At 48.6% G+C, this 27,538-nt stretch overlaps 1 protein-coding gene and 2 pseudogenes across 4 annotated transcripts in view; 1 reads left to right on the plus strand and 2 right to left on the minus strand.

Moving 5' to 3' along the window:
• Positions 1-10,007, minus strand: part of LOC129022338 (POTE ankyrin domain family member J-like) — a 90,337-nt gene extending 80,330 nt beyond the window's left edge. For 3 of the 4 annotated variants that reach the window (XM_054468449.2, XM_054468453.2, XM_054468452.2), the window contains exon 1: positions 9,668-9,994. The gene's annotated coding sequence lies outside the window, so the exon portion shown is untranslated. Of the gene's footprint in view, positions 1-9,667 lie in introns of all 4 variants that reach the window. The other variant, XM_054468450.2, reaches the window with a different exon arrangement.
• Positions 10,008-16,121: 6,114 nt separating this feature from the next.
• On the plus strand, positions 16,122-18,297 carry LOC129022705 (mediator of RNA polymerase II transcription subunit 15-like; annotated as a pseudogene).
• A 1,520-nt stretch (positions 18,298-19,817) lies between these two features.
• On the minus strand, positions 19,818-25,675 carry LOC129022339 (coiled-coil domain-containing protein 74B-like; annotated as a pseudogene).
• Between the last annotated feature and the right edge of the window lie 1,863 nt (positions 25,676-27,538).

A 27,538-nucleotide genomic window follows, 5' to 3' on the forward strand; every position in this document is an offset into this window, starting at 1 on the left:
ACAGGGCGAGACTGTATCTCCAAAATCAGCAAACCCTGGAGGCTAAGTTGGATCCTTTCCTTCCACCTGAGGCTTGAAAGCAAGGAAGCCAAACTGGGGCCTGGCCCCTACACCCCACCTGGGCCAGGCTTCCCCTTCCTCCCACAGCCAGAGCTTTCCTCTTTCTCCGCCTACATGGGGAGTCTCCCTCAGAAACAGCCCTAAAGCCTCCTACACGTTCCAACCTCAAAAGCCCTCAGGGAATGAGCATTACTGTAAAATTAATGGTAAGATATCAAGAGAGAAAAAAAAAGACTGAGAATCTAGCAGAAATACACAGAACATTCCAGAAAACGAAAGCTTCTGTACTCACCATGAAAGAAAAACGCCCCAAAGAAGCTGGGCCACGGAGAAGCCACGCCGAAGCGCTGTCCTCAGCAGTCAGCGCCACAGACAGGAGGTGTTTTTTCCCCAGGATGCGCCCTCAAGTTATCCCAAAGCTTCCATGGCACCCAGTGGCTCCTGATAATTCTAAAATTCATATGGAATCAAAAAAGAGCCCGCATAGCCAAAGCAAGACTAAGCAGAAAGAACAAATCTGGAGGCATTACATTACCTGACTTCAATCTATACTACAAGGCCATAGTCAGCAAAACAGCATAATACTGGTATAAAAATAAGCACATAGACCAATGGAACAGAATAGAGAACCCAGAAATAAATCCAAATACTTACAGCCAACTGGTCTCTGACAAAGCAAACAAAAACATTAAGTAGGGAAAAGACACCCTACTCAACATATGGTTCTTGGATAACTGGAAAGCCACATGCCAAGAAATGAAACTGGATCCCCATCTCTTACCTTAAGAGACATCTTACCTTAAGATGACAAAAGTCAACTTAAATCTGAGACCTGAAACCATAAAAATTCTAGAAGATAACATTGGAAAAACCCCTTCTACACATTGGCTTAGGCAGAGACTTCATGACCAAGAACCCAAAAGCAAGTGCGACAATAAAATGAAGATAAACAGGCGAGACTTAATTAAGCCAAAAAGTTTCTGCACAGCAAAAGAACAATTAGCAGAGTAAACAGACAAGCCACAGAAAGGGAGAAAATCTTCACAATCTATACATCTGAGAAAGGACTAATATCCAGAATCTACAAGGTACTCAAATTAGCAGGAAAAAACCAATCCCTTCAAATAATGGGCTAAGGACTTGAATAGACAATTCTCAAAAGGAGATATAAAAAATGACCAACAAACATGAAAAAATGCTCATCATCACTATGATCAGGGAAATGTAAATCAAAACCACAATGTCGGGCCGGGAGCAGTGGCTCACACCTGAAATCCCGGCACTTTGGGAGACTGAGGTGGGTGGATCACGAGGTCAAGAGATTGAGACCACCCTGGCCAACATGGTGAAAACCATACAAAAATTAGCCAGGCATGGTGGCAGGCACCTGTAGTCCCAGCTACTTGGGAGGCTGAGGCAGGAGAATCACTTGAATCTGGGAAGTGGAAGTTGCAGTAAACCAAGGTTGCACCACTACCTACACTCCAGCCTGGCAACACAGCGGACTCCATCTCAAAAAAAAAAAAAAGAAAAAAAAGAAAACCCAAGCCATGCCACCTTACTCCTACAAGAACAGCCACAGTCAAAACATCAAAAAACAAAAAATATTGGTGGGCATTTGGTGAAAAGGGAACACTTTTATACTGCTAGTGGTAATGTAAACTAGTACAACCACTATGGTAAACATAGTTCTTAAAGAACTAAAAGTAGAACTACCATTTAATCCAGCAATTCCATTACTGGGTATCTACCCAGAAGGGAAAAGAAATCATTATATAAAAAAGATGCTTGCACATGCAAGTTTATAACAGCACAATTCACAATAGCGAAAATATGTAACCAGCCCAAATGCCCATCAATGAATAGATTAAGAAATTATGATATATACATGTACACGTATACATACATACATATATACATCTTATGGAATACTATTTAGTCATAAAAAGGAAAAAAATAATGGCATTCACAGCAACCTGGATGGGATCAGAGACTATCATTCTAAGTGAAGTAACGTAAGAATGAAAAGCAAACATCGTATGCTCTCGCTAGTAAGAGGGCGCTAAGCTATGAGGATGCAAAGGCATTAGAATACTGCAACGGACTTTGGGGACTTGGGAGAAAGGGTGGGAGGGGGTGAGGAATATAAGGCTAAAAATTGGATACAGTGTATACTGCACAAGTGCTGGGTGCACCAAAATCTCGTGAATCACCTCTAAAGAACTTACTCATATAATCAAACACCACCTCTTCCCCAAAACCCTATGGAAATAAAATAAGGAACTTTTTGTTTATGCATACCACATATTTTTAAACTTTTTTCACAGGTTCATTGAAATATAATTTCTATATTATTTAATTCACTCATTTAAAGTATAAAATTCAATTTTTTAAGTGTATTAACTGGTTAAACAATCATCACGATGTAATTTTAGAACATTTTTATGCTCCTTAAAACAAACCTTGCACCCATTAGCAATCTTTTCCCATTTTCCCCATTCTTCCTTTAAACCCCTCCCAGCCCTAGGCAATCATCCATCTACTTCGTAAGAATTTGCCTATTCTGGAAGGATTTGCCTATTCTGGACATTTCATGTAAGTGGAATCATAATAATATAGTTACGTGTGACTCCCTACTTTCACTTATCATGTTTTCAATGTTCATCCTTTTTGGAGCATGTATTAACATGTTTTTCTTTTTCATTGCCAAGTAATATTTCATTTTATGGACAGACCACATTTTATTAATCCACTCCACCATTCATGGACATTTCTGTTGTTTCCTACTTTTTGTTGATATAAATACTTGTATGTGTAAGGCATTTGTTTTAATTTATTTTTGGTGTATACATAGGAGTGAATTTACTGAGTCATGTGGTAATGCTGTACTTAACCTTTTGAAGAACAGTTTCATTTTTCTGCATGTGGCTTGCCAATTATGCCAGCACCATATGTTGAATAGGGTGTCCTTTCCCATTTTCTTTTGTTTGCTTTGTCAAAGATTAGGTAGTCTGATGCCTCCAGGTTTGTTCTTTTTGCTAAAGATTGCTTTGGTTTTTCAGCATCTTTTGTGGTTCCATTCAGATTTTAGTACTAATTTTTCTATTTCTGTGAAGAATGACATTGGAATTTGATAGTGGTTGCATTTAATCTGTAGAATGCTTTGAGTAGCATTGAAATTTTGACAATATTAATTTTTTCAATTGATAAATATAGGATTTTTTCTATTTGTCGCTTTCAATTTCTTTCATCAATGTGCTATAATTTTCAGTATACAAATTGTTCACACCCTACATTAAAATTACTCCTTGCTCTTTTATTTACTTATATATTAGTTTTGTTGCTATTATAAATGGAATTACTTTATTTTTCAGATAATAGCTTGTCATTGGTGTATAGAAACCAATGTTAATTTTGTAACTCTCAACTTTATTGAATATAGTGTTTATCAGCTTTAATGGGTTTTTTGTGGAGTCTAAAACACAGACAATCTCACCCCTTCCTTTCCTATTTAGATGCCTTTCCTTTCTTTGCCTTGTATAATTACTCTGGCAAGTCAGTTACATATAACGTTCTCAGCATTTGTAATTTGACATCAAATCCATCTGTTGTAATACAGATTGTTACTTCTCAACTTGAAAACATGGACATTTATCACTACTCTCCCTTTCTCTTGGTCTAGTTCTTATAAAAAAAAAAAAACCTATCAATGCAAACCAGGATATTTTTCTACAAAACAATTTCAAACACACTAAAAGTTTTTAATCTAACAATTTTTAAACTTTCTTTGTCAATGACTTTAAACTGTGGTCTCTCAGAACAAATCCAACACCTTTAGTAGGAAAAATTATGTTAATTCCTACATTATCATTGGGTCTAGCCAACAGTTGACCAAAGGTGATATTAACAGATATGCTTATTTATTACCTTGTTCTCAAAGTTCTAGCGTAAGTCTTGAAAATCTAGTAAAAATTTGGAAAGACTATAATTGCACAAACTCCCTCTCTCAAGAGTCACACAGTTAATCCAGAATATTATTTCTAAGTTATTGTAAAGCCAACAAGTAAATATGATGTAGTGTATAAAAATAATCCTAACTTTATTGTATATTCCGTAAGTGAAACATGTAATTGATACTACTTACTAAATATCTCATAATTATATTTATTTACATAGAAACAAAGGAATCAAAAGCATATCTAACATTTAAATGACTAAAAATACTTGAGATAGCATTGCTACATAAATGCTATGTAAATGCTGACAAAAGTAAAAACGTCATCCCCTACATTTGCTAAATATATTGTGACACATTATAAGCATTTTTAAAATATATCACTAATGGTTGGGTCAAGTCAGCAAAAATGATTTTAAGTATTTAATTGTGGAAAAATTTAGTACAAGGGATAGTAGTCATGTGATGGAAGGATTTTAAATGGAACCCAGAGATTAGCAGCAGCAGTAAGTTTTAATTGCATACCAGGTGCAGAGTCTAGGATACAAGACAGAACTGCAAATAAAATCTGACTCTTTCCAGCATAGCTAGGAGACATGGCTAACTCCACCTGTCCGGAGACCTTACCTAGAAATCTAACGGCTCCAAACCAGGTAAACAAAACTATTTTCCAAAGTCAAAGAATCAATTTATGACATTAAAACACTTCTAAAACTTAACCTCTGATTTAAATTAGACCAAATGGATAAATTTTGAAGATATTTCTATTTTACCACTGATTTTAACACCATCTTTATTTCCCAAAGATTACTGAAGTCACATGAAATAAAAGGCATTAGAGCTTCTATTTTTCTTACAAAATATTTAAGAGCTTTCATCTTCTTTTAAGCCGAGCCATTATATATACATCACATACACAACACTTCTAGACAAGAAAAGATCTAGCAGTTGTTAAGTTTTTCTTTCCCATTTTATGAACCATAACACAACTTCCACAGACCATCTATGACATGATTAAATTTATCTGACCTGTCCTGTATTTCCCTCTTTCATAATTAGTCATTCTACTTTAGGACAACAATTTGCCATATAAGATCCTCTCTCATATAACATTTCTTTTCTTCATAACACTTCTTACAATAAATACATCATCATATCAACAATTTTCTTTAGATCTCTCTCCCCTAATTTCTGATGCCCACCCAAACCAAAAAGGTCAATGCAAGGCAAAACAGAGAAGAGCCTTAGATTTTTGAGATGGACCTGTCTGCTTAAAATTCTTGGGGTTCCATGAGGAAAACAGAGGTTTCGTCCTAAAATGGGGTTTATGGAACCTTCTGTTTTTCCTTAAGGAGTCCCAGGTTGTCAGAAATTACCTTAGATCCTCTCATGTGGGCATCAAGAGTGGCAACAAGACAGACTGGGGTAATAATTCAGACAACTGAGCAGAAAAAGAAAAACTTACTACTGTCCCCACTATAATGATGGATAAAGTGAGGCACCATGCAGTTGAAAAATTCATGTTCACATAATTAGGATCCATAGCTCGCTCTCTTACATAATTTTGCCAACTCTATGCCCAGTCACTGATGCACCTGTATGATGATAGCTCATGGCCCCCTTGGAACTTAGAGCCTGGATTTCACTCCTGCTATACAGCTATATAATTTAACAATTTTCCTTTGAATTTGTTGGATTCTAACCCTGTATATCTCAAATTTTATTAATATTACTGAATCTTAAAGGGAGCTGTGACGTCTTTAGTCTTTAGAAATATTAAACCTATAAACAAGGACTATATGAGGTTAGACAGTATTCAAATTTCTATATGCTTTAAAACATGGACACAATGTATTGAGAAACACACCTATGAAACTGCACCCAATCAACTCTGGACAAAAATTTAGATATTATCTCTTCAATATAAGCTATCTAGTGGTATTTATACATATTCTTCCATGTATCAACAGTATATTACATGCTCATAACCTTAAAAATAACAAGTGTCCAAATTATAGGCCTTACACATTTCTAGGGGCTTGAAAAATGATACAATATAGATTGTCTTTAAAGCAGTCAAGAAAATGCATAAACTTCTAGAGGAATCAGTGAAATAAAAATAAAAAGTTCATACCGAAAGTAGTAATACTAGGAATAAAAGAGGGCTCAACACTGCAGGTTCTTAGATACAAAAGTTAATAAAGCCTTGTTTTTGGTTGTGAATCTTTGCCTTAAAATACACACGGCCAGCCGAGGTGGGTGGATCACCTGAGGTCAGGTGTTCTAGGCCAGCCTGGCCAACATGGTGAAACCCCATCTCTACTAAAAATACAAAAATTAGCCAGGCATGGTGGCAGGCCCCTATGATCCCAGCTACTCAGGGGGCCAAGGCAGGAGAACTGCTTTCACCCGGGAGGCGGGGGTTGCAGTGAGCCAAGATCGGGCCATCGTACTCCAGCCTGGGGAACAAGAGCGAGACTTCATCCCAAAAAAAAAAAAAAAAAAAAAAAAATTACACACAATTCTCCCCACTTCCTTTTTCTCTTGCAAAGAGATGGTGATGAACCAGGTTTGCTCAGGCAGATGACAATACTCTTGAAAATGGTGGCAGAGAGCCAGGCGCGGTGGCTCACACCTCCAATCCCAGCACTTTGGGAAGCTGAGGCAGGTGGATCACTTGAAGTCGGGAGTTCAAGAGCAGCCTGACCAACATAGAAAAACCCCGTCTCTACTAAAAACACAAAGTTAGCTGGGCATGGTGGCACATGCCTGCAATCCCAGTTACTCGGGAGGCTGAGGCAGGAGACTTGCTTGAACCCAGGAGGCAGAGGTTGTAGTGAGCCAAGATCACCCCACTGCACTCCAGCCTAGGCAACAAGAACGAAACTCCATCTCAAAAAAAAAAAAAAAAAAGGAAATGGTGGCAGAGAAAGAAAATGAAGGCAATACGGTTCACTTAATAATCTCATAAATTAGAACTTACCCCGTGACTCTTGCATAGCTCCAAATATGTGAGAGAGATGAAATGGCTGTTTGCTACCAATATTTTATGTGATGCTTCATTTTTTGATTCTCTGAATAACTACTCATAACGCATTAGCCCATTTATGCCAGAGGCAGCAATTTTTTGAATTTTTGCATGAGTGAAAAATCAGACCTTCTCAATGACCTTGAGCAGTAGGATGTAATTAACTCCCTCATGCTTACCATTCCAATAATGGAACACTAAGCATAAGTGGGTTAACACAATCATGAAAGCATAGCTATTCAAGTAACTAATTATACAACCTATTTTTTTTTCCTCATCCCTAAAACATAGTAAGGGACCAGTTATTTTAATAATACAACACAGTGACAATTTTGGCTTGTTGTTTGTTAAGGCCATTGCTTGGCATAAAGAAAACAAAAAAAGGAGGAGAAACAAGAATAGAAACATGAAATAGAAGCAGAAGCAAAAGAAAATGAAGAGGAACAAGAAGATAAGAAGAAGAATATACAGACTAGAAAAAGCAAAAAGAACAGGTGCAGGAATTAGAAGGCCTATTATGACACCTTTTATCCCCTCCCCAATTCACAAAATTTGAAAAAGTCCAAGACTATCACAACAAAAAAGAAGGAAAAAATGGCCGGGTGCGGTGGCTCACGCCTATAATCCTAGCACTTTGGGAGGCCAAGGTGGGCGGATCATGAGGTCAGGAGATCTAGACCATCCTGGCTAATACTGTGAAACCCCGTCTCTACTAAAAATACAAAAATAAAATTGGCAGGTGCCTGTAGGCCCAGCTACTAGGGAGGCTGAGGCAGGAGGATGGTGTGAACCGAGGAAGCAGAGCTTGCAGTGAGCCGAAATCGCGCCACTGCACTCCAGCCTGGGCAAAAGAGCGAGACTCTGTCTCAAACACACACACACACACACACACACACACACACACACACACACAGTCACCCCGTAAATTTGGATAAGAATGAGACAATGCTGCCACTCATGCCTGGCTCAGAAGGAGGGCACCCTCCAAAGATTGCAAGAGAAAGGGAAGGACTCCTTTCCCTAAGTGCACCTCCACCATTGCCACCGAGGCCCATGGTACAGCACCGGCAGGTTCCTCCCCACCCCAGGTTGGGCTGGGCCCTGCAGCGCTCCTGCTCCCCCTTCCCGGTCCCCAGACTTGCTGCCACTACCACCACTAACACCAATGCCAATACAATTGCTGTCGCCATCAGCGCAGCAGCCCACCCTACAAGGTTCCCACCACCTTGCCCCCGCGGGCACCCTCTACCACTCCTATCGAGCTGCAGTCTCCGTGGCTGCCACCAATCACACGAGGTGAGCTGCAGAGTCACGCCATATGCTGGCTCCAGCGTACCACAGGTGATTCCTTCTCCTCCTCCTCTAGCCTGGCTTGGAGCAGCTAGACAGGCAAAGCCAGAAAAACCTAGAATGGGATGCAGGGAGTGGTAACGTTAGAGCCTCACCTTGTCACGCTGGCCACTGGGTGGCAGGAACCAGTTTCAGCTGAGGCACTCACACCCACCCTCCGAAGTCCAGCCTTTCTTTCTGGCAAAAGCTGACCAGGAACTGGAGTGGGTGTGAGTGCCTTCGCTGAAACCGCCCCCATCCAGGTGCAGCTGGCCAGAAATTGCTGGGCCCACCAGGGCTGCACTCCTCGGGGAGCAGGAGTAGGAGAAACTCAGACCCAGCCAGTCCTCCCCACTGAACTGCTGGTTCCTGTTCCTGACACCTCCACCCACAGTGCCCTGTTCCCACAGTCCCCCGCGATGCCCACTAATCCCACCCGGTAGTCCCAGGTGGTCTCCCCAACACAGAGCATGGGGTGTGGGTGGGAGATGCAGGCCGGAGAACCACAGTGGGTGTGGGGGCCCTGCCATGCTCAAGATTGCACGAGCAGGAGATCACCCTCTACACTCTGGAGTCTGGAAACGAGAAGAGTCACCCGAAGGAGCAAGGAGACCATGGCTGTTGCTGTCGCTAGCACCTCTGCAGCCGACCAACACCACTGACAGTATAGCCCCCATAGCAACCCTAACCTGACCCCTGCCGCCGGCAATGTAGCCCCCGGACAGCACACCCAACACACCCTGTGCCAATTGCAGGCAGTGTAACCCCAATACCCCCCCCAACTACCCCCTCCACAGGCAGTGTAGCACCCGATAGTGCCCACAACCTGACCCAGCCACAGGTGTTGCTGCACAAGACAGTGCCCCAAAATCGCCGCCCCCACCCCACCACAGGTAGCGCAGTTCCTGATAGCGCACCCTGAGTAAGGGCAGTGCAGCACCCAACAACACTCCTAAACCACCCCCCACTGCCAGCATTGTAGCTCCAAATAACCACCCAAATCACTCCCTGCCCCGGGCAGTGCAGCAGAAAATAGCGCCCCTAACCCGCCCCCCGCCACTGGCAGTACACGTTAGTGCACACAACCTGCCTCCCCCCCAACACCCTCGCCACCGCGGGCAGTGTAGCCCGCGATAGCCAGCCAACCCCCCCCCCCCCCACTGCCAGCAATGCAACCTCGGAGAGTGCCCCCAACCAGCCCCCTGACACAGGCAGTGCAGCCTCGGGCAGTGAGCCCCAATAGGACACCCAACCCCTGCCCCCACAGGCGGGCAGTACATCCCCGGATAACTCACCTACACCAGGACATTTCTACCACTCTGGCCGAGCTGCAGTGTCCCACGTCACCACCAACCGCAGCGAGGCGAGCCCCAGTGGCTCAGGCTCCAGCCTCCAGCATGCGTCGGTGCCAGTCCCTTCTACTCGTCTTCCTGCCCGGCAGGAGAAGCTCCCGCTACCGGCCGCCCTCCTACCGCTCTGTCAACACCACCAACTGCAGTGAGCCAGTGTCCGGGGCTCCAGCAAGAAACAGGTAGCAGCCATGCCGGATACCAAAAGCCCAAACTGGAGAGCCTGAAATGACCTGACACCGCCTCCGTATGCTTTACGTACTGAGGTTACCTACATGTGGCTCCCGGACTACATGTTCTAATTGGATGAGAGAAAAACTTCTAGGCCTACTCTGATTGGACTTTATTTTCATGCTGTGATTGGTTGCCTTAAGACAGGCTCTCATCCAATCAGAACATGATAATAAAGTCCAATCCGAGTAACCCTGGAGGGTTTTTCTCATCCAATCAGAAAATGCAGTCAGGAATCCTCCTGTATATAACCTCGTATATGACTGCTGCTGAAGGGAAGTCAGGCTCTTCCAGGTTCTTGTATTTTGCTGTGGAGCTGCTCAGTGCCCGGCTTAGAGGACCGGGAATGGGTAATCACTAGCCGTACGCTGGAGGCTGGAGCCGCTCCACCGTGGCTTGCCTCGCTGCGATTGGTGGTAACCGCGACCGAGACGGCAGTGTGGCGGGAGCTGTAAGAGGAGGAAAATAGTTTTGGGATAGATGGAGGGGGTAAAGACGGTGGTTAGTGCCAAAGGGAAAAGAGGATAGCAAGCAGGAGAACGCGTTGCAAAAAGGCGGTGGGGAAAAGAGTGGGAAAAAAAGTTTTTGGGTAGATGGAGGGAGAAAAACAGGGTGGGGAGCGGGAGGGAGGGAAGGTTTTGCAGAAAGATGGTGGGTAAAATGTTTATGGGTTGATGGAGGAGGAAAAGAGGGTGGCAAGGGGAGGAGGAAAGAGAGGGTGGTGTGGGGGGAGAAACAGCGTTGAGCAGTCGAGAGAGAAGGTTTTGTGAAAAGACAGCGGGGAGAAAAGGTTTTGGGTAGATAGAGGGGGAAAAGAGGGTAACAGGTGGGGGAAGGGAAAAGGGTAGCCAGCGAGAGGAAGACAAGGTTTTGCAAAAAGATAGTGGGCAGAAAAGAAAGACGGTGGAGAAAGAAAAGACAGTGGGTAAAAAGTGTTTGGGTAGATGGAGGGGGGAAAGAGGGTAACGAGGAGGAAAGAGGGTGACGAGAGGGAGCGGGGAAAGAGAGTTGGGAAAAAAATGGGAAAATAGTTTGGGGTACACGGAAGGCAAAAAAGAGAGTGGCAAGCAGGATAGGGCAAAGAAGAGGACGAGTGGGAAGGGGGAAGACTGAAAAGACCGTAGGGAATATTCTGGGGGGTAGATGGAGGGGGAAAAGAGGGAGGTGAGCAGGAGTGGGGAGAAGGCTTTGCGAAAAGATTATGGTGAAATGTTTTTGGGTAGAGAAGGGAAAGAGGGTGGCAAGGAGGAGCGGGGGAAAAGACGATGAGGAAAACAGTTTTTGGGTAGATGAAGGGCGAAAAGACAGTGGTGAGCAGCAGGAGTGGGGAGAAGGCTTTGGGAAAAGACAGGAGAAAATGTTTTTGCTTAGATGAAGGAGCAAAAGAGGGTGATGAGAGTGGGATGGGGGAGAAGAAGGTGGCCAGGGAGAAAGGGAAAAGATGGTGGGAAAAAACAGTGGGGAAAGTGTTTGGGTAAATGGATGGGGAAAAGGGTGGTGAGTGAGAGAGCAGAGAAGGCTTTGCGAAATGACGGTGGGGAAAAATGGTGGGGAAAAAGTTTTGGGGTAGATGGTGGAAGAAAACGGGTGGCGAGGGGGAGGAGGCCAAAGACGGTCGGGAAAAGAAGGTGGGAAGATAATGGTGGGAGACAAAGATTTGGGGTAGATTTTTTTTTAATCAGATTATTTGTATTTTTGCTTTTGAGTAGTTATTTATATATTTTGTGTATTAACCCCTTGGCTGATGCATAGTTTGCAAATACTTTCTTCCATTCTCTGGGTTGTTTCTTCGTTCTACTGATTTCTTCCTGTGCTTTGCAGAAGCTTTTAAGTTTTATGTAATTACGTCTTTGCTTTTGTTGCTTGTGCTTTTGACAAGTTTAATGTAATTACATCTTTGCTTTTGTTGCTTGTGCTTTTGATGTCTATTTGAAAATTCCTTGTCCTAACCAGTTTCATGAAGCATTTATCCTATGTTTTCTTCTCTAGTAGTTTTATAATTTCAGGTCCTACATTTAAATCTTTATTTTGAGTAGATTTTTGTATATGGTAAGATAAAAGCCTAGATGTATTCTTGTACATGTGGGTGTTGAGTTATCCCAGCAGTTTATTGAAGAGATTGTCCTTCCCGAATGTGTGTTCTTGGTGCCTTTGTTAAAAATGAGTACACCATAAATGCGTGAATTTATTTCTGATTTCTCTATTCTGTTTCACTTGTCTATGTCTGTCATTCCTTCGTTTCTCCGTTTCTCCCCCGCCCCTTTTTTTGATGCTATTATGCTGTTTTGGTATTACCATGCTTACTACAGATTTGTAGTATGTTTTGAAGTCAGGTGTGATGCCTCCAGCTTTTCTTTTTATTCCAGATTTTTTTGTCTATCTGAGGTATTTTGCATTTCCATGTGAATTTCAGGATTTTTTTTTTCTGTTTCTATGAAGAATGTCTTTTGTAATTTAACGTGGATTGCATTGACTCTGTAGATCACATTGGGTGATACAGATATTTTAACAATATTCTTCTAGTGCATGGACATGGAATGTCTTTCCATTTACTTGTGTCTGCTTTAATAGCTTTCATCTGTGTTTTATAGTTTTCATTGTGGGATCTTTTGTCTTTTTGGTTAAGCTTATCCCTAGATATAATTTTTTTGGTAATGAAATAGCTTTCTTGATTTCTTTCTTAGATATTTCACTGTTGGTGCATGGGTGTGCTACTCATTTTTATATGTTGATATTGTATCTTGCAACTTGACTAAATTATTTCTAGTAGGTGATTTTGTGGAATCTTTAGGGTTCTCTCTTTATGTATATATATGATCATGTCACCTGCAAACAGAGACAGTTTGACTTCCTTTTTTCCAATTTGGATGCCTTTTATTTCATTCTCTTGTCTAATTGCCCTACCTAGGACTTCCAGTACTATGATGAATAAAAGTGGCGTCAAAGTAGCCACACTTGTTCCAGGCCTTAAAGGAAGAGTTTAACCTTTCCCCATTGATTATGATGTTAGCCGTGGGTTTGTCATATATGGCCTTTATTGCGCTGAGATATGTTCCTTCTGTACTCATGTTGTTCAGTTTTCGTCATGAAGGAATGTTGATTTTTATTTTTTTCAGCATCTACTGAAATGATTATATGGTTTTTGTTCCTGATTCGCTGAATGTGATGTCGCACATTTATTTATTTGTGTTTTATTGAATCATCCTCATATTCCTGGGATGAATCCCACTTGATCATGGCAGATCATCTTTTTATTGTGTTATCAAGTGCAATTTTCAAGTATTTTGCTGAGGATTTTTTTGCATCTGTGTTCATCAGGGATATTTAAAATGCCTGTGGCTTTCTTTTTGTGTTGTTTCCTGGTCTGGTTTTTGTACCAGGGTCATGCTGTCCTCATATAACAAGTTTCGAAGACTTCCTTTCTCTTCATTTTTTGGGGAATATGTTGAGTAAAATTGGCATTAGCTCTTCTAAAAATGTTTGGTAGAATTCAGCAGTAAAACCATGATTCTTGTGTTTTTGTCTGACAGAAGCCTTTTTATTACTGCTTTAATTACATTACTCATTATTGATCTGTTCTGGTTTTTTGTTTATCATTCTATCTTGGGAATTTGTTATGTGTCCAGAAATTTATCACTTTTCCTAGATTTTCCAATTTGTTTTTATATAGGTGTTTTTAGTAATCTCTTACACGCCTTCATATTTCTGTGTTATCACTTGTAATGTCTTGTTTTTCATCTATGATTTTGTTTTCTTTTTCTTTTCCTTAGTCTAGTTAAAGCTTGTCAGTTTTGATTTTTTTCTAAAAAATCCAGCTCTTTGTTCCATTGACTTTTTGTATTTTTTGTTTCTATTTTTAAAATTTCTTCTCTAATCTTTATGATTTTTTTTGTACTAATTTCAGCATTTTATTTTTCTCATTTTTCTCATTACTTCAGGTGTACTATCAGGTTGGCTATTTGAGATCTTTCTACTTCTCTGATGTAGGCGTTTATAGCTATGCCCTTTTCCTCTTACAACTGCTTTTGCTGCATCTCACAGGATTTGTTATGTTGTGTTTCTATTATTTTTTCAATAAATTTTTAATTTTCTTTTTTTTCATTTATTTATTGGTTGTTCATGAGCATGTATTTTAATTTCCATATAGTTGTACAGTTTTTCCTCCTGTTATTGATTTCTAGTACTATTCCACTGTGGTCAGAAAAGATACTTGATATGATTTCAGGTTTTTTTTTGTTTTATTTTGTTTTGAGACGGAGTCTCGCTCTGTTGCCTAGGCTGTAGTGCAGTGGTGCAATCTTGGCTCACTGCAAGCTCCACCTCCCGGGTTCATGGCATTCTACTGCCTCAGCCTCCCCAGCAGCTAGGACTGCAGGTGCACGCCGCCACGCCCAGCTAATTTTTGTATTTTTAGTAGAGACGGGGTTTCACTGTGTTAGGCAGGATGGTCTCTGTCTCCTGACCCTGTGATCCACCCTCCTCGGCCTCCCAAAGTGCTGGGATTACACGCATGAGCCACCGCACCCTGCCATGATTTCAGTTTTTAAAAATGTGTTGTGACTTGTTTTTTGGCCTAACGCATAGTCTGTTGTGGAGAATAATCCATATGCTATTCAGTGGAATGTGCATTGTGCAGTTGCAGAGTGGAAAGCTGTGTAAATGTTAGGTCTATTCGGTATAGAGTACAGTTTAACTGATGATGTTTTGTTGTCTGGATGATCTGTCCATTGATGATAGTGGGGTGTTGATTATAGCGGAGGATTGAGGTATTCTGTTACTGTATTGCAGTCTGTCCTTTAAGGTCTGTTAATATTTGCTTCAGTATTTAGTTGCTTGAGTGCTGGTTGCATATGCACTTATAATTGTTATGCTGCTGTTTACTTTTTCTCATATAGTTATCTTCATTTTTTTCTTTTTTTGACTGAAAGTCTATATAATCTAAGTAGAGCTACTCCTGCTTTTTTTGTTTCCACTGGTATGGGATATCATTTATCATGTCTTCACTTTCAGTCTATGTATGTCTATAGGTGAACTGAGTTTCTTGTAGGCAGTATATAATTGGGTCTTGTCTTTTAATCCATTCAGCCACTGTGTCTTAATTGGAGAATTTAATTCATTTATATTAAAGGTTATTATTAACTGGTAAAAACATACTACTGCCATTTTTTACTTGTTTTCTGGTTGTTTTGCTACTCTCTCTTTTTTCTTTTGTTCTTTCTCCCTTCCTTCCTCTTTCTCTTCTCTCTGATCTCTCTCTTTCTTTCTTTTCTTTCCTCCTTCCCTTCCTTCCTGTCTTTATTTGTAGTGAGGTAACTTTTTCTTTCTGGTAGTGTGTTTTAATTGCTTGCTTTCCATTTTTAGGGTGTCTATTATTGATTTTTGTTTTCTGGTTACCATGAGGCTAAACAACATAATTATAACAAGTTATTTTAAACTGAAGAAGACTTAACTTTGATTTGTCCCAGCTACTCCGGAGGCTCAGGTGGGAGGATTGCTTGACCCTGGGAGGCCAAGGTTACAGTGAGTTGAGATCGCACCACTGTGAATATAAATAAATAAATAAACAAACAATAGCTTATAATGAATTCTGATTGTACATTTTGAGATGATGATTGATAAGGTATAAAGAAGAAAGTGAAAATCATTCATAATCTCATTACTCAAATATAACTACTACTAATGTTTTGGTACATATGCTTCCTAATTCATAACTCTCTCTCTGTCTCTGTCTCTCTGTCTCTCACACACACTCACACTCACACACACAGACACACACACGTACACATAAAATAGATACATTTTACACACAGATACAATTTTATTGTAACATTTTAAGAAAAACAGCTTTGTAATTTTTTATTTAAAAATATCGGCCAGGCGCAGTGGCTCATGCCTGCAGTCCTAGCACTATGGGAGGCCGAGGCGGGCAGATCACGAGGCCAGGAGATCGAGACCATCCTGGCTAACACGGTGAAACCCCGTCTCTACTAAAAATACAAAAAAAAAATTAGCCAGGTGTGGTGGCAGGCGCCTGTAGTCCCAGCTACTCGGGAGGCTGAGGTAGGAGAATGGTGTGAACCTGAGAGGTGGAGCTTGCAGTGAGCCGAGATGGCGCAACTGCACTCCAGCCTGGGCGACAGAGTGAGACTCCGTCTCAAAAAAAAAAAAAAAACTCAAGACTGACATGGCAGTGGTGAGTGGGATCCTGGGCATCCCTGGGAGAATTGGGGCTCCCCCAAGAACTTCTGGGAGCACCGCTGGGAGGGGCCTTCAAGGTTAGGGTGGCTGGGTAGGGGCTGGGCCTGACCTGAGACCCTGCCCACCAGGCCTCTTCCAGGCCAGGTTTGCTGTGCTGGGTGGGAACATGGGAGAAGTCACTCTCTGTCTGCGGCCCCCATCGGTGCCTCTGCCACCCAACCCAGAGGGGTCAGGGACTCTGGGGAGGACAAGGCTGTGGGGGTGGGGATTATACCCAGGATCGGCCAACATTGTCTGCACAAGGGTGGAGGCTGAGAGAGAGGCCTCAGGAATCTGGCTGTGAGGACGGGCCTGGGGTGGGAAAGCCCCCTACGTCGGGAACGCTCGGGTTCCGGGCTGCTGACCGTGCCCATCCTGCCTCCAGCCCACTCCCCCACTGCCCCTGGTGCCACCGACCAAACAGCAGTATCTATGCCAGCTGCTCCTGGATGCTGTCCTGGCCAACATCCACTCACCCTCTTCAACCATCCCCTGTACCACACATTCATTCCAACTACCACTGCCATCCACAGCCCACCCATCACGTACATCCAGCTGGGCTGGGCTTCACGGAGGGTGGCTGCCTGGCCCTGGGCCATGTGTGCCCAGTGTGATCCCCCAGCATGCTCCAGGGCTTGGTGGCCAGGCTGGAGCCCAAGTGCATGATAAACCTGGACCCTTCTCACTGCAGCAACAATGGTACTGTCTGCCTGATCTGCAAGCTGGGCGTGTCCAGGAGGGCCAGGCTGGCGCAGGAGAGCAACCCCCGACCGCAGCCCCAGGCCTCTGCTGTCCAAGCCGGAGGGCACAGTGCCCAGACCCCATCCTGTGTTCACGTCCCGGCAGGCTGTCTGCTCTGTCTTCACATACACTGGGCCCAGGACAGACTGGCCATTGCCTCTGTCCCCACCCCCAGAGCCCACGCACCCTCACCTCCCCAACACAGATGCGGCTCTGCTTGCCTGGGGCCTTAGGGAGGTGGCAGGCACGACCTCTGGGCACCCATCGATGAAGGGGACTCTGGCTTCAGGTTTGGAAATCCGAGAGTCAGAGAGATCCAGGCTTTGCCGCAAGCCTCATCAGAATCTCCCGGGGTGTGAAGAGTCCTGTGTGGGAGCAGGGCTGTGAGGCAGGGCAGGCCAGGGCTTGTCTGGGTCACAGGTACAGCCTCGTGTGTTGCAAACAACAAGGACCTCCCAAGTGTGCCGCCATGTGCCCATCGACTACCCTACCCAGAGTCCACTGTGGATGGACTGGCAGTGGCTATACAGTGGGCAGACCCAGAGGGAGCTGTCTGGGGGCCCAGGGCAGGCAGCGGTTATTCTGGAAAACCAGGCTTCCAGTGCTGCAGGGACAGCCTCTGTGCACTCCAGCACCTCCCAGCTCAGGCCCCTCCCTCCCCTCTTCTGACTCCCCCTGCGCGGGCAGGAGTGGGTTTTCCAGTGGTCACCTGAGAAATAGGGGTCTCTGCTCTTCTTCTGTGTCCCTTTGCCCCTTCATCTTGTGTCAGGTCAGTTTTCCAGGGTGGCTGTGTTCAGTGGCTGAGGGGTGAGAAAGCCTACGGCTCAAGGACAAACCCTGCTTTTCCCAGAGGCCACCAGGGAGCTCAGCGGGGCTGACAGGTCCTACCAGTAGCTTGGGCACACAAGGCCCCATCTGGGTGATGTGGCTCCAGAGAGTCATGTTGACAGGGGTCAGTCTCCCTGAGCCCAGTGCTGGCACACAGCAGAGCCAGGGCTGGGTCCCCAAGGTTGTCAGAGGCAAAGCCCTGGGATCCAAATCCCATTCAGATTCAGTTATTCACTGACGAGGCTCTGGGAGGAGAGCCCGATGGCCAGGCAGGCAGCATGCAGAGCTCCTCCTGGTGCTTCAGCCAGTCCTGGGGCTGCCACTTCCCAGAGCACTGCCGGGTGTACAGGGCGTGGGTGTAGCACCAGCTGCCTCAGGCTCATGCCCACTGTTCTGTTGCAGGCACCAACCCCTTCCTCAGGTCGGTGCACCACTGCGTGACCTCCAGGCGGCCACAGCTCCCGGACAAGCACTCGGTTACCACCTTGCTCAGCACCTGTGCCCGGAGCATCCACAAGGCCTGCCTCTTGGCTGCCTAGCCAGGAGTGCAGGGATGGCCCGCAGCCTCATCGGGGCCCAGGACGCATGCCTCCTGTCAGACACTTCTAGGTGTTGGCGTCCATGGAGAGCCTGGAGTTAGGTTAGCTTTCCTCCTTTTCTCTCCTGCCTTGGGGATCTGCCAAATGAAATCCCGCACTTGTACAGACTGAGACGGGCGCGGTGGAGTGGGCTGCTTGCTGTGGCCTGTCCAGGGTCCAGGTCCGTCTCAGCAGCATGAGGGTGCACTCAGGGTGTTGTTAGAGCTCCTTGTGTGTGCTCGACACACCCCTGCTCCTTTCTATAGGAGAACACAGAGGACGTAGGAAACCCTTCAAACACACATCAGATTCTCTGCTCACAGTTTTGGTTTCAGGCTGTGCTGCTTTGGGCAGGTGGGGCACCCCCCAGGGAAGCCCCTAAGTCCAGGGCACAGGCTGCCTATCGGAGGGAGGGCTGGCCCGTGGCTGCTGCCAGCTCCCCACCACCAGCTGGGCCTCAGCCCTCACGGCATTCCTGCTGAGCACTGTGGGGCCCCCAGGGAGCAGGGGCATGAGGGATCCTGCTGCCGGCACCCCTGTGTCACTCATGTGAGGGCCGTGTCCCCATTGTGAAGGATGAAGAGCGAGGCCCTCTTGACCCGCATCCTCAGAACACTACGCGCTGCCACCCAGAGAGAGCAGGCCTGGCGGTGAGTGGGGCCATGCAGTGAGCGCCTCCCTATGTTGCCCGCTACCCTGGGCACTGGCCAGCAGCCCTTTGGTGACAAGAGTCCCCCCTTTTTATGTGTACCACCCCCTCATCTGTGATTGTTATAATCTTGTTATTCCTCTGTTTGTCAGGACTCCTCACGGTGTCCCCCGCTCCATGAAACTGGGCCCACTGTCCTGTTAGGATGCTGTAAGCCCCTGGGCCTCGGCTGTCCTTTCTGACACACTGTCCCATTCCTTGGCCTGGTTCATCTCCCAGCTTCCTGGCAAAGTTCCTGCTCCCTGAAGCAGGAAGAGGCTGAGATTAATGCCAAGGAAGTGGGGCCATGGGCCTGGGAAGACTGTGTGGCTGGCTGAGGGTAGGCACTAAGCTGGCCACCCCACCCCCAACAGTGGACATGGCTGTGCTGTGGCGGAAGGGGTGGTGCAGGCATGGCCACAGCACTGGAGACAGCCCTCCGAGGAGGAGGGCGAGCCTGGCCGGACCCCCTGGCTGCAGTGCTGTGTCAGGGCAGGAGAGGACAGCCTCTTGCCCCCAGGAGTGTGCAGTCTGGGCAAGAGATAGAGTGATTATGTGTTTGGAACGCAGCTCCAGCCCAGCCAGGGTACCAGAAAAGCCCTCCCACTTCCAGGGAGGATGTGCACGGCTTTGCCAATGCTTCTCTCCCAGGGCCGCTGGCAGGTCCCAGGATGAGCAAGACTGGGCTGCCCAGGCAGGTCCCTGCAGACAGCGGGGGCTGGGCTAGAGGCCAAGGTCTGGGACTGGGAAGGGATGTGACGCCTGATAGCCAGTGAGGAACCAGGCACACAACTTGGAAATAAACAAGCTTTATTTTCAGTTTCAACAGGTAAGGCGATCCTACTTCATCATGTGCTTTTATGTAAATGCCAAATAGCAAAATAACAGCTAGAAAATAAACAGTTTGTCAGTTTGGAGATCAAGTACTTTATCTATCTTGAGTGTCATCTATCTTGGAATTTAGCCAGGCCTAAAAGTAGTGGAAGTATCAGGAAATGCTATAGAGAGCCAGTCTTCAGCTGCAGGTTGGTGGGCCTGGCACTGACCAGATGCGGGTGGCTCAAAGCACTGAGCGATGCAGGCACCGTCTCTGCATTGCCTGCAGCCTCTTCTGCCTCTCAGCAAAGTTGTTCTTTGGGGTCTGCTTCAGTGCGGGCAGGATGGCACGCTCCACCACAGGTGGGCTCAGAAGCAGGCTGGGGATAGGTAGAGGGACTGCCACCGTGAGCATCCCTGGGAGTGGAGTGTTTGGGGAGTGGGGCCTGCATGGCCCTCACGGGGGCACAGAGAGGCCTCAGCGAGCTCTGCTTCTGCATCGCCACCCTCCCTTCCCCACTCCCTCCCTGGGGCCCAGGCTGCAGGGCTGCCCCACTGTCCCCATGCCTGTGGGACTTACCATTTCTTGGAGAGGCTCTTGGTGGAGACCTTGGGGAAATGCATGGCTTCTTGGTCCCTGGGTGAAGGAAGACTCAGCAGTGAGCTGTGGATAGGCCCCCAGGGATGGGGCAGGGGTGTACCAGGCACTTACCTGGGAAAGCTAGCTTCCTCTGGGGCCGCCTGGGGCCTCTGGCTCCCTTCCAGGAGGGACTTGAGGTGCTGCAGCTCAAAGGCAGGCGCAGGTGCATGGTGGGGCCTATGGCAGCACCAGACTGCCCAGGGCCACCCCCACAACCCAGGGCCACCCCCACAACCCAGGGCCTCACCTCTTGGGTCTGCAGAAGGTTGGTATTCCACAGCTCGTGGATGAGCACTTCGCACTGCTTAAGTGTGGTGGGCTTTCGCAGGGGAAGGGGTAGGATCATTGGGGGGTGTGCCCCCGCCCCCATCTGCGTGCCCTGGTGCTGGCTGCTCCCCATACAGGCAGCTTCTGCGTTAGAGGCTTCTGCTTTCTCCTTTCTGAAACAGTCATTGCAGCAGCCAGAGGTGACCTGCCCAGGTGCATCTAACCACCCACCCAGCATACCTCCCCAGGCAGTGCCCAGGCCAATGTGGGGAAGAGGGCCTGGTTCCCCTCTCCCACTCAGCAGGGTGCTCTGGGCACCAGATGGGGGTCTCTGGGACTGGGGCCTGTCCCTTTCTTCTCTCTGAAGGTGCCCTAAGGGTCAGATGGGCTTCAGTGGGTGACCAGCTAGCTGCCAGGCTGCTCTTGGTCATGACCCCACACCCAGTGGGGCATCTTGCTCCAGGCCTGGTCTCGGGATGTGCAGACACAGGAGCCTGTCCTGCTGGTTGCACTACTGAAAGTGTGCACTCTGTAGCATCCCAGGGCAGTCCCAGAAACTCAGGATCACCAGAACCTGGTCCTGCTCTGACCTGTTGGCTAGTGCCCTCCAAAGGCAGGCTGTGGCCAGAGGCAGTAGGAATGCAACTCACTTTTCTTGGTAAGAATATTACTTTACTTTTTCTCTGAGGAAGTGGTTTAGGGGCTGCTACTGGCCCCCCTTGTGGGCTCAGGTCAGCACAGGTACTCTGCAGGACCCCCAGGGGAGGGGAGGAAGACAGCGCCCACCGATGGGTAGAGCGTGGCCATCATCTGCTATCATGAGCCCTGGAGACAGGCCCCTGGAGCTAGGGCCAGAGCAGTTGGCTGACTGCAGGGCATGAGCCTAGTAAATGTAGTCATGGGGCTCTTAGGGTGCAGGCAAGACTTACCTGGCCTGCCTTTGCACCCCAAGAACACCCAAGCCTTACCTGGCCTGCCCTTGCACCTCAGGAACACCCAAGCCTTACCTGGCCTGCTCTTGCACCCCAGGAACACCCAAGCCTTACCTGGCCTGCCCTTGTACCCCAGGAACCTTGTCCAGCTTGCTGTTGTGAAGTAGGGGCTCCTCTTCCAGGTCTGCCTTCTGGGGAACGTCAGCTTTCGAATCTTGCTTATTGAAGGAGCCGGACTGGGGCCTGGCCTTGCCTTGAGAGTTGGCTGCAAGTCAGACCCTACAAGGCCAGTCACTGCAGGCACCGACAGTCACTGCCCAGGTTTTCCAGGATCAGCTGTGTGTACGCAAGAAGCCCCTGCCCCTGCCTCAGTTTCCTCCTCTGTAAAGGGCAGCCTGCCTTGGAGGGTTCTGGGGGTATCAATGAGGTTCTGAGGGTGAAGCCCATGGGTGGTGCCTGTGAACACTCTAGAACAATCAAGATAGTGGAAGCTGGCCCCATTTTGGGTAAAATGAAACTGCATGAGAGGCTTGGGACCCAGCCTGCATAGGTTTCCTCGGCAAGGACAAGGCCCATCTAGCGCCTGGGCCCATCACAGGAATGGTGGGGGTTAGGGCTGGGCTGAGGAAAATGCCCGGCCTCACAGAGTGGGGAAAACAGGCTCTCTGCTCCCGGCTCACTCTGCAGAAGGTGCCATGAGCCCAGGGCTCTGGGCAGTGCCATCCCTCCTGTGTCCTGCCTGCTTGTGGCGGGGACACAGCCAAGCAGGGCTTCTGCTGGGCAGCCAGGGTACATCCTCCCTAGAAGGCCACCCGGGGAGGTCCCTCCTGCCTGCTTGCTGCCCCACCCTGGGGTGCCTGCTGTGAGGCCTTACTGCCCTGTGACTGGTCCCTGGTCCTGCCCACCCCCCTTAATCCCCTCCTGGTGGCTTCAGCTTGCAGGGCTCTTTTCAGCTGCACCTTCAGCCCCAAATCCTGGAGCTTGGCCCAGCAGAGGGCGCCTGGTCAGCACCCCTAGAGGCCACCCAGGCTGGGGTCCCCGTGGGGCACTCACCCCTGTGAGCACATGGACGCCAGCCAGCTCACCTGAATTAGAGATGGACTTGACAGACTGGAAGCTTGACGTGGAGAGGCTGTCTGCAGGAGAGCGCACAGTGTTGGCGCTACCGCCCGCAAGACGCCCACGCTTGCCTCCTGGCCTGTGTGTCCGTGAGGAGCCCTCCTTCAGCCTGGCAGGGCTGAGTCCTCCCGGCTCTACCTACACTCCGTTGACGCAGACCCAGCGAGCGCCCAAGGGAGCAGAGGCCCCGGGAAGGTGGTTTCCTGAGGGGCCATCTGGAAAGCAGGAGGGCTTGGGACACATGGAACAGCAGGTCCCGAGGGAGAGCATGGCCTCTTTCCATGTCCTGTCAGGGTCCCCGGCACTGCAGGGCTGGGGCTGCTGACTTGGGCCACACTTTGCCAAGAACAGCTCACTGGAGTTGCCACAGCGGCTAGGGAAGGGCCCTCCCTCAACCCCATTCTCCATGTCTCCCTGGAAAGGGAGAGCCCTAGGCACTGCCCCAGCTGTGATGTTCCCAGGCTGGCTCCATCCATCAGTCAGATGTCCTCCTGATGTCAGCCCCGGCCCCAGATACTGGGAAGTGAGCTCAAGACCACAACCCAGAATCCTGGGCTGGGTGGGGGCCGCTGTCAGGATGGGAAGTACCTTGGACAAGTGGCAAGGAAACAGGACTCTGCTTCCTTCTTTTGTCCCTGGTGGATCCCTGGGTGGAGTGTGTCCAGAGCCCCTGGGCCCCCAGCACGTCAGGACTCAGAGTCACGGGGCTGGAAATCCTGGGTCTGGCCACAGCAGCAATCTGAGGGAAAGACCTAGCAGGGCCAGGGGCCGTCCCAGGGGTTCCTTCCCATTTCAGCTCTACTTGGAGGAGGGAGGGTCTGGGAAGCACCCTGTACCCACCTCCCCACCGCAATGACCTCAGGCCCTGGGCTTACTGAGAGCAGCACCTGCTGTGCTTGGCTGCATAACATCATCCAGCCACGGCTAGAGGTAGCAGCATCTGTCCAGGTCCCCCAAAACCTGTCCCCACTGGGTTGGCATACAGGGGCCAGTGCAGCCAGGTGGGCAAGGACAGTCTGGAGGGGCTCCCCTGGGTGGCAAGAGCATCCCACCCATCAGGCACTGAAGGGCCCAATTCTCACCTTTCTTCTGTGATGTCTGATTCATTATGAGCTTGTAATGGAGATCTGAAAGCAAGCACACGCTCTCCTCAGCACTTGTGAAACTACAGCCATTCTGAGAGAAGAAGCCTGGCCTGTCCTCTCCCCGCTGCTGAGCCCGAGAGTCCTGGCTCCCCACTGGCTGATTGGGCTCTGCCCCACCACTGGCTGATTGGGCCCTGCCCCATGGATTCCGCTCTCCACCACGCCTTTACCGTGGGTGGCAGGCCAGGAATGGCCCTGGCTGTTCCCTAGGCAGAGCCCACCCAGCATATCGGCCTCATCCATCTGAGATGACTGGAGGGCGTCCACACTGCCAGGCAGAACCTGGGCTTTAGGGGTACAGAGGTGAACTCTGGAACCCCTGGCTATGGCGGTGTCATGATCCCGTGGGCATCAGGGACTGAGGGGAGGCTCAAGAAGATATGAGGAACGGGGCGTCCTGAGGCTCAAGAAGACATGAGGAGGGGGGGGTCCTGACAAAACAGACGCCTGGTGATGGGATACTCGACACTCAGGTAAGGCAGCACCAGGGAACGGGGCGGGAGAGGAGGCCGCGGGCACTGGTGCCCTTGCTGGAGCCTTCCTGAAGCAGGAGCGAGGAGCGGAGCCACATCCCACATCCTGGCGGGCCCTCCTTCTGCTCGGGGCAGGAGGGATGGGGGAGGAGGGAGGGAGAAGGGGGGGCGTGGGGGTGAGGAGCAGCTAAGGGTGCAGGTGGCAAGGCCCCACCGGAGGACAGCGTGGGCACAGGCGAAGCGGGGATGGGGTGGGGGGCGGGGGGATTCCTGCTCCTGATCCGATGTGTTTAGCTAGAAGAAATTCACAGAGCTGTGCACTCGCACTTGGGCACGTTTCCCTGTATAAAGTTTTTGTTTGTTTGTTTTTGTTTTTTTGAGACGGAGTCTCGCTCTGTCGCCCAGGCTGGAGTGCAGTGGCGTGATCTCGGCTCACTGCAAGCTCCGCCTCCTGGGTTCACGCCATTCTCCTGCCTCAGCCTCCCGAGTAGCTGGGACTACAGGCGCCCGCCACCACGCCCGGCTAATTTTTTTGTATTTTTAGTAGAGACGGGATTTCACCGTGTTAGCCAGGATGGTCTCGATCTCCTGACCTCGTGATCCGCCCGCCTCGGCCCCCCCAAAGTGCTGGAATTACAGGCGTGAGCCGCCGTGCCCGGCCCCCTCTATAAAGTTTTTAACAGGTGTGTCTGACCTTGCCTGGAGAGGAGAGGACTGGCGGAGTCAGCATCTGAAATTATGCTGCCCCACCAGACAGGCAGACAGGGTCGGCAGTGCCCGGGGGCCACGCGGGTCTCCCTCTGGGAGGAGGGGGCAGCTCAGCGTGGCAGGACCCAGGGCGGGCTTGCTGTCCTGTGTTCCCCCTGAGCCCAGGCGTGTGCTGGAGTTCGTGGCTGTGTTTCTGTGCTGCGCGAGCCGCAGTGTTGAGTGTGCCTGGGGAGGCAGGGCTGGCCTAGGGCCCCGCGCCGGCTCACGCTTGTTCTCCCGCTTCAGGTGCTGGATCTCCTCATGGAGCTTGGCCAGCATCTCCGAGTGCTGCTGCTGCAGGAACTGCAGGCTCTTCTCCAGGTCCAGGTTCCGTTTCTGCGGGTCGCTCTGCCTGAGCTGCGGGCTCTGCGGCCTAAAGGACTGGACACCCACAGAGGGGCGCTGGCGCCGGCGCCGGGGAGCCCGGGGTCCGCGAGCTGGGGGGCCGCGTCCCAGCCGCCACCCCCGCACCGCTCATATCGCCATCGCCAGGTACCCTCCCGCTGCCACTGCACCCCGGTTCAGTGGCCAGGCCGCCCTAGCCTGGCGCCCCGTCACCATGGAAACCGGGCCACGGAGGGCGCGAGGCGGTTGGCGGGGGCGGGGCCTGTCGCTGGCTCTTCCTGGGTGAGCAGTGATTTACAAGGCATCCAGGGCTGGGCGCGGCGGCTCACGCCTGTAATCCCCGAACTTTGGGAGGCCGAGGCGGACGGACCACTTGAGGTCAGGAGTTCGTGACCAGCCTGACCAACATGGGGAAACCCCGACTCTACTAAAAATAACAAAATTTAGCCGGGCGTAGTGGCAGGAGCCAGTAATCCCAGCTACTCGGGAGGCTGAGGCAGGAGAATAGCTTGAACCCGGAGGCAGAGGTTGCAGTGAGCCGAGATCGCACCGCTGCACTCCAACCTGGGCGACAGAGACTGTCTAAAAAATGATGATAATAATAATAATAATAATAATAATAAAAGGCATCCAGGCATCCTTTCCCGGCTAGATGGAAAGTGAGACCCCGTCTCTATAAAAATTAAAAGAAAAAAAACCCGGGCATGGTGGCTTGCGCCTGTAGTCCCAACTACTCGGGAGGCTGAGGTGAGAGGATTGCTGGAACCCCAGAGGTCGAGGCTGCAGTGAGCTATGATGGCACCACTGAACTCCAGCCTAAGTGACAGAGTGAGATGCTGCCTAAAAATAGAGGCCGGGCGCAGTGGCTCACGCCTGTAATCCCAGCTACTCTGGAGGCTGAGGCAGGAGAATTACTTGAACCCAGGAGGTGGAAGTTGCAGTGAGTCAAGATCGCGCCACTGCACTCCAGCCTGGGCGACAGGGTGAGACTCCATCTCAAAAAAATAAATAAATAAATAAATAAATAAATTCAAAAATAATAAAAATAAAAATAAGTCTTTTTTTTTCTTTACAAGGCCTGCCCTCACAAAAAAAAAAAAAAAAAAAAAAAAAGAAAGAAATCACAGCCAGGCCAATCGTAACTTTGCCAGATACCAACAAACTTGGAGGAAGGGAACATAGCTAACCCCAGCCTGCTCTGCCTCCCCTTCCCCACATCTTACTGCCACATCAACGGGGCTCCTGTATAATAACAGGGGATACAAGTGAAAGAACTGCTCATCTCAGAGCTTATTCGAGAAATCTCTAGGAAACCGTAAAGACAACAGGGAGACAAAAACTAAGACACTAGAGGAGGTTTAAGCCTCTGACACCTCCAGTTAACAAACAGCACACATGGCGCAACCCCTAACCAGACCAACATAAAACTTCACACAGAAAGTCCATTTACCTCTTACTGGTTGAGCACGACCAGCCCTCAACAAAAACTTGCAAGGTGTAATAAAAAACAACACAGTTTGAAGACACAGCAAACATCAGAGCCAGACTTAAATATGGCAGAGATGTTGGAATTATCAGACCAAGAAATGGAATACAACTATGATTAATATGCTAAGGGCTCTAATGGAAAAAGTGGACAACATGAGATTACAGACTGATAATGGGAACAGAGAGGTAGACATTCTAAAAAATAATCTAAAGAAAATTTGAAGGCCAGGCAGGGTGGCTCATGTCTGTAATCCCAGCACTTTGGGAGGCTGAGTTGGGCAGATCATTTGAGGTCAGGAGCTCCAGACCAGCCTGGCCAACATGGTGATACCCCATCTCTACTAAAAAATACAAAAATTAGCTAGCGTGGTGGCATGCACCTGTAATTCCAGCTACTTGGGAGGCTAAGGCGGGAGCATCGCTTGAATCCAGGAGGCGGAGGTTGCAGTGAGCCTAGATCATGCCACTGCCCTCAAGCCTGGGCAACAGAGTAAGACTCCATCTCAAAAAAAAAAAAAAAAAAAAAAAAAGAAGAAGAAGAA

The sequence above is a fragment of the Pongo pygmaeus genome, chromosome 22 (genome assembly GCF_028885625.2).
Source record: "Pongo pygmaeus isolate AG05252 chromosome 22, NHGRI_mPonPyg2-v2.0_pri, whole genome shotgun sequence".
Taxonomy (NCBI): Eukaryota; Metazoa; Chordata; class Mammalia; order Primates; family Hominidae; genus Pongo; species Pongo pygmaeus.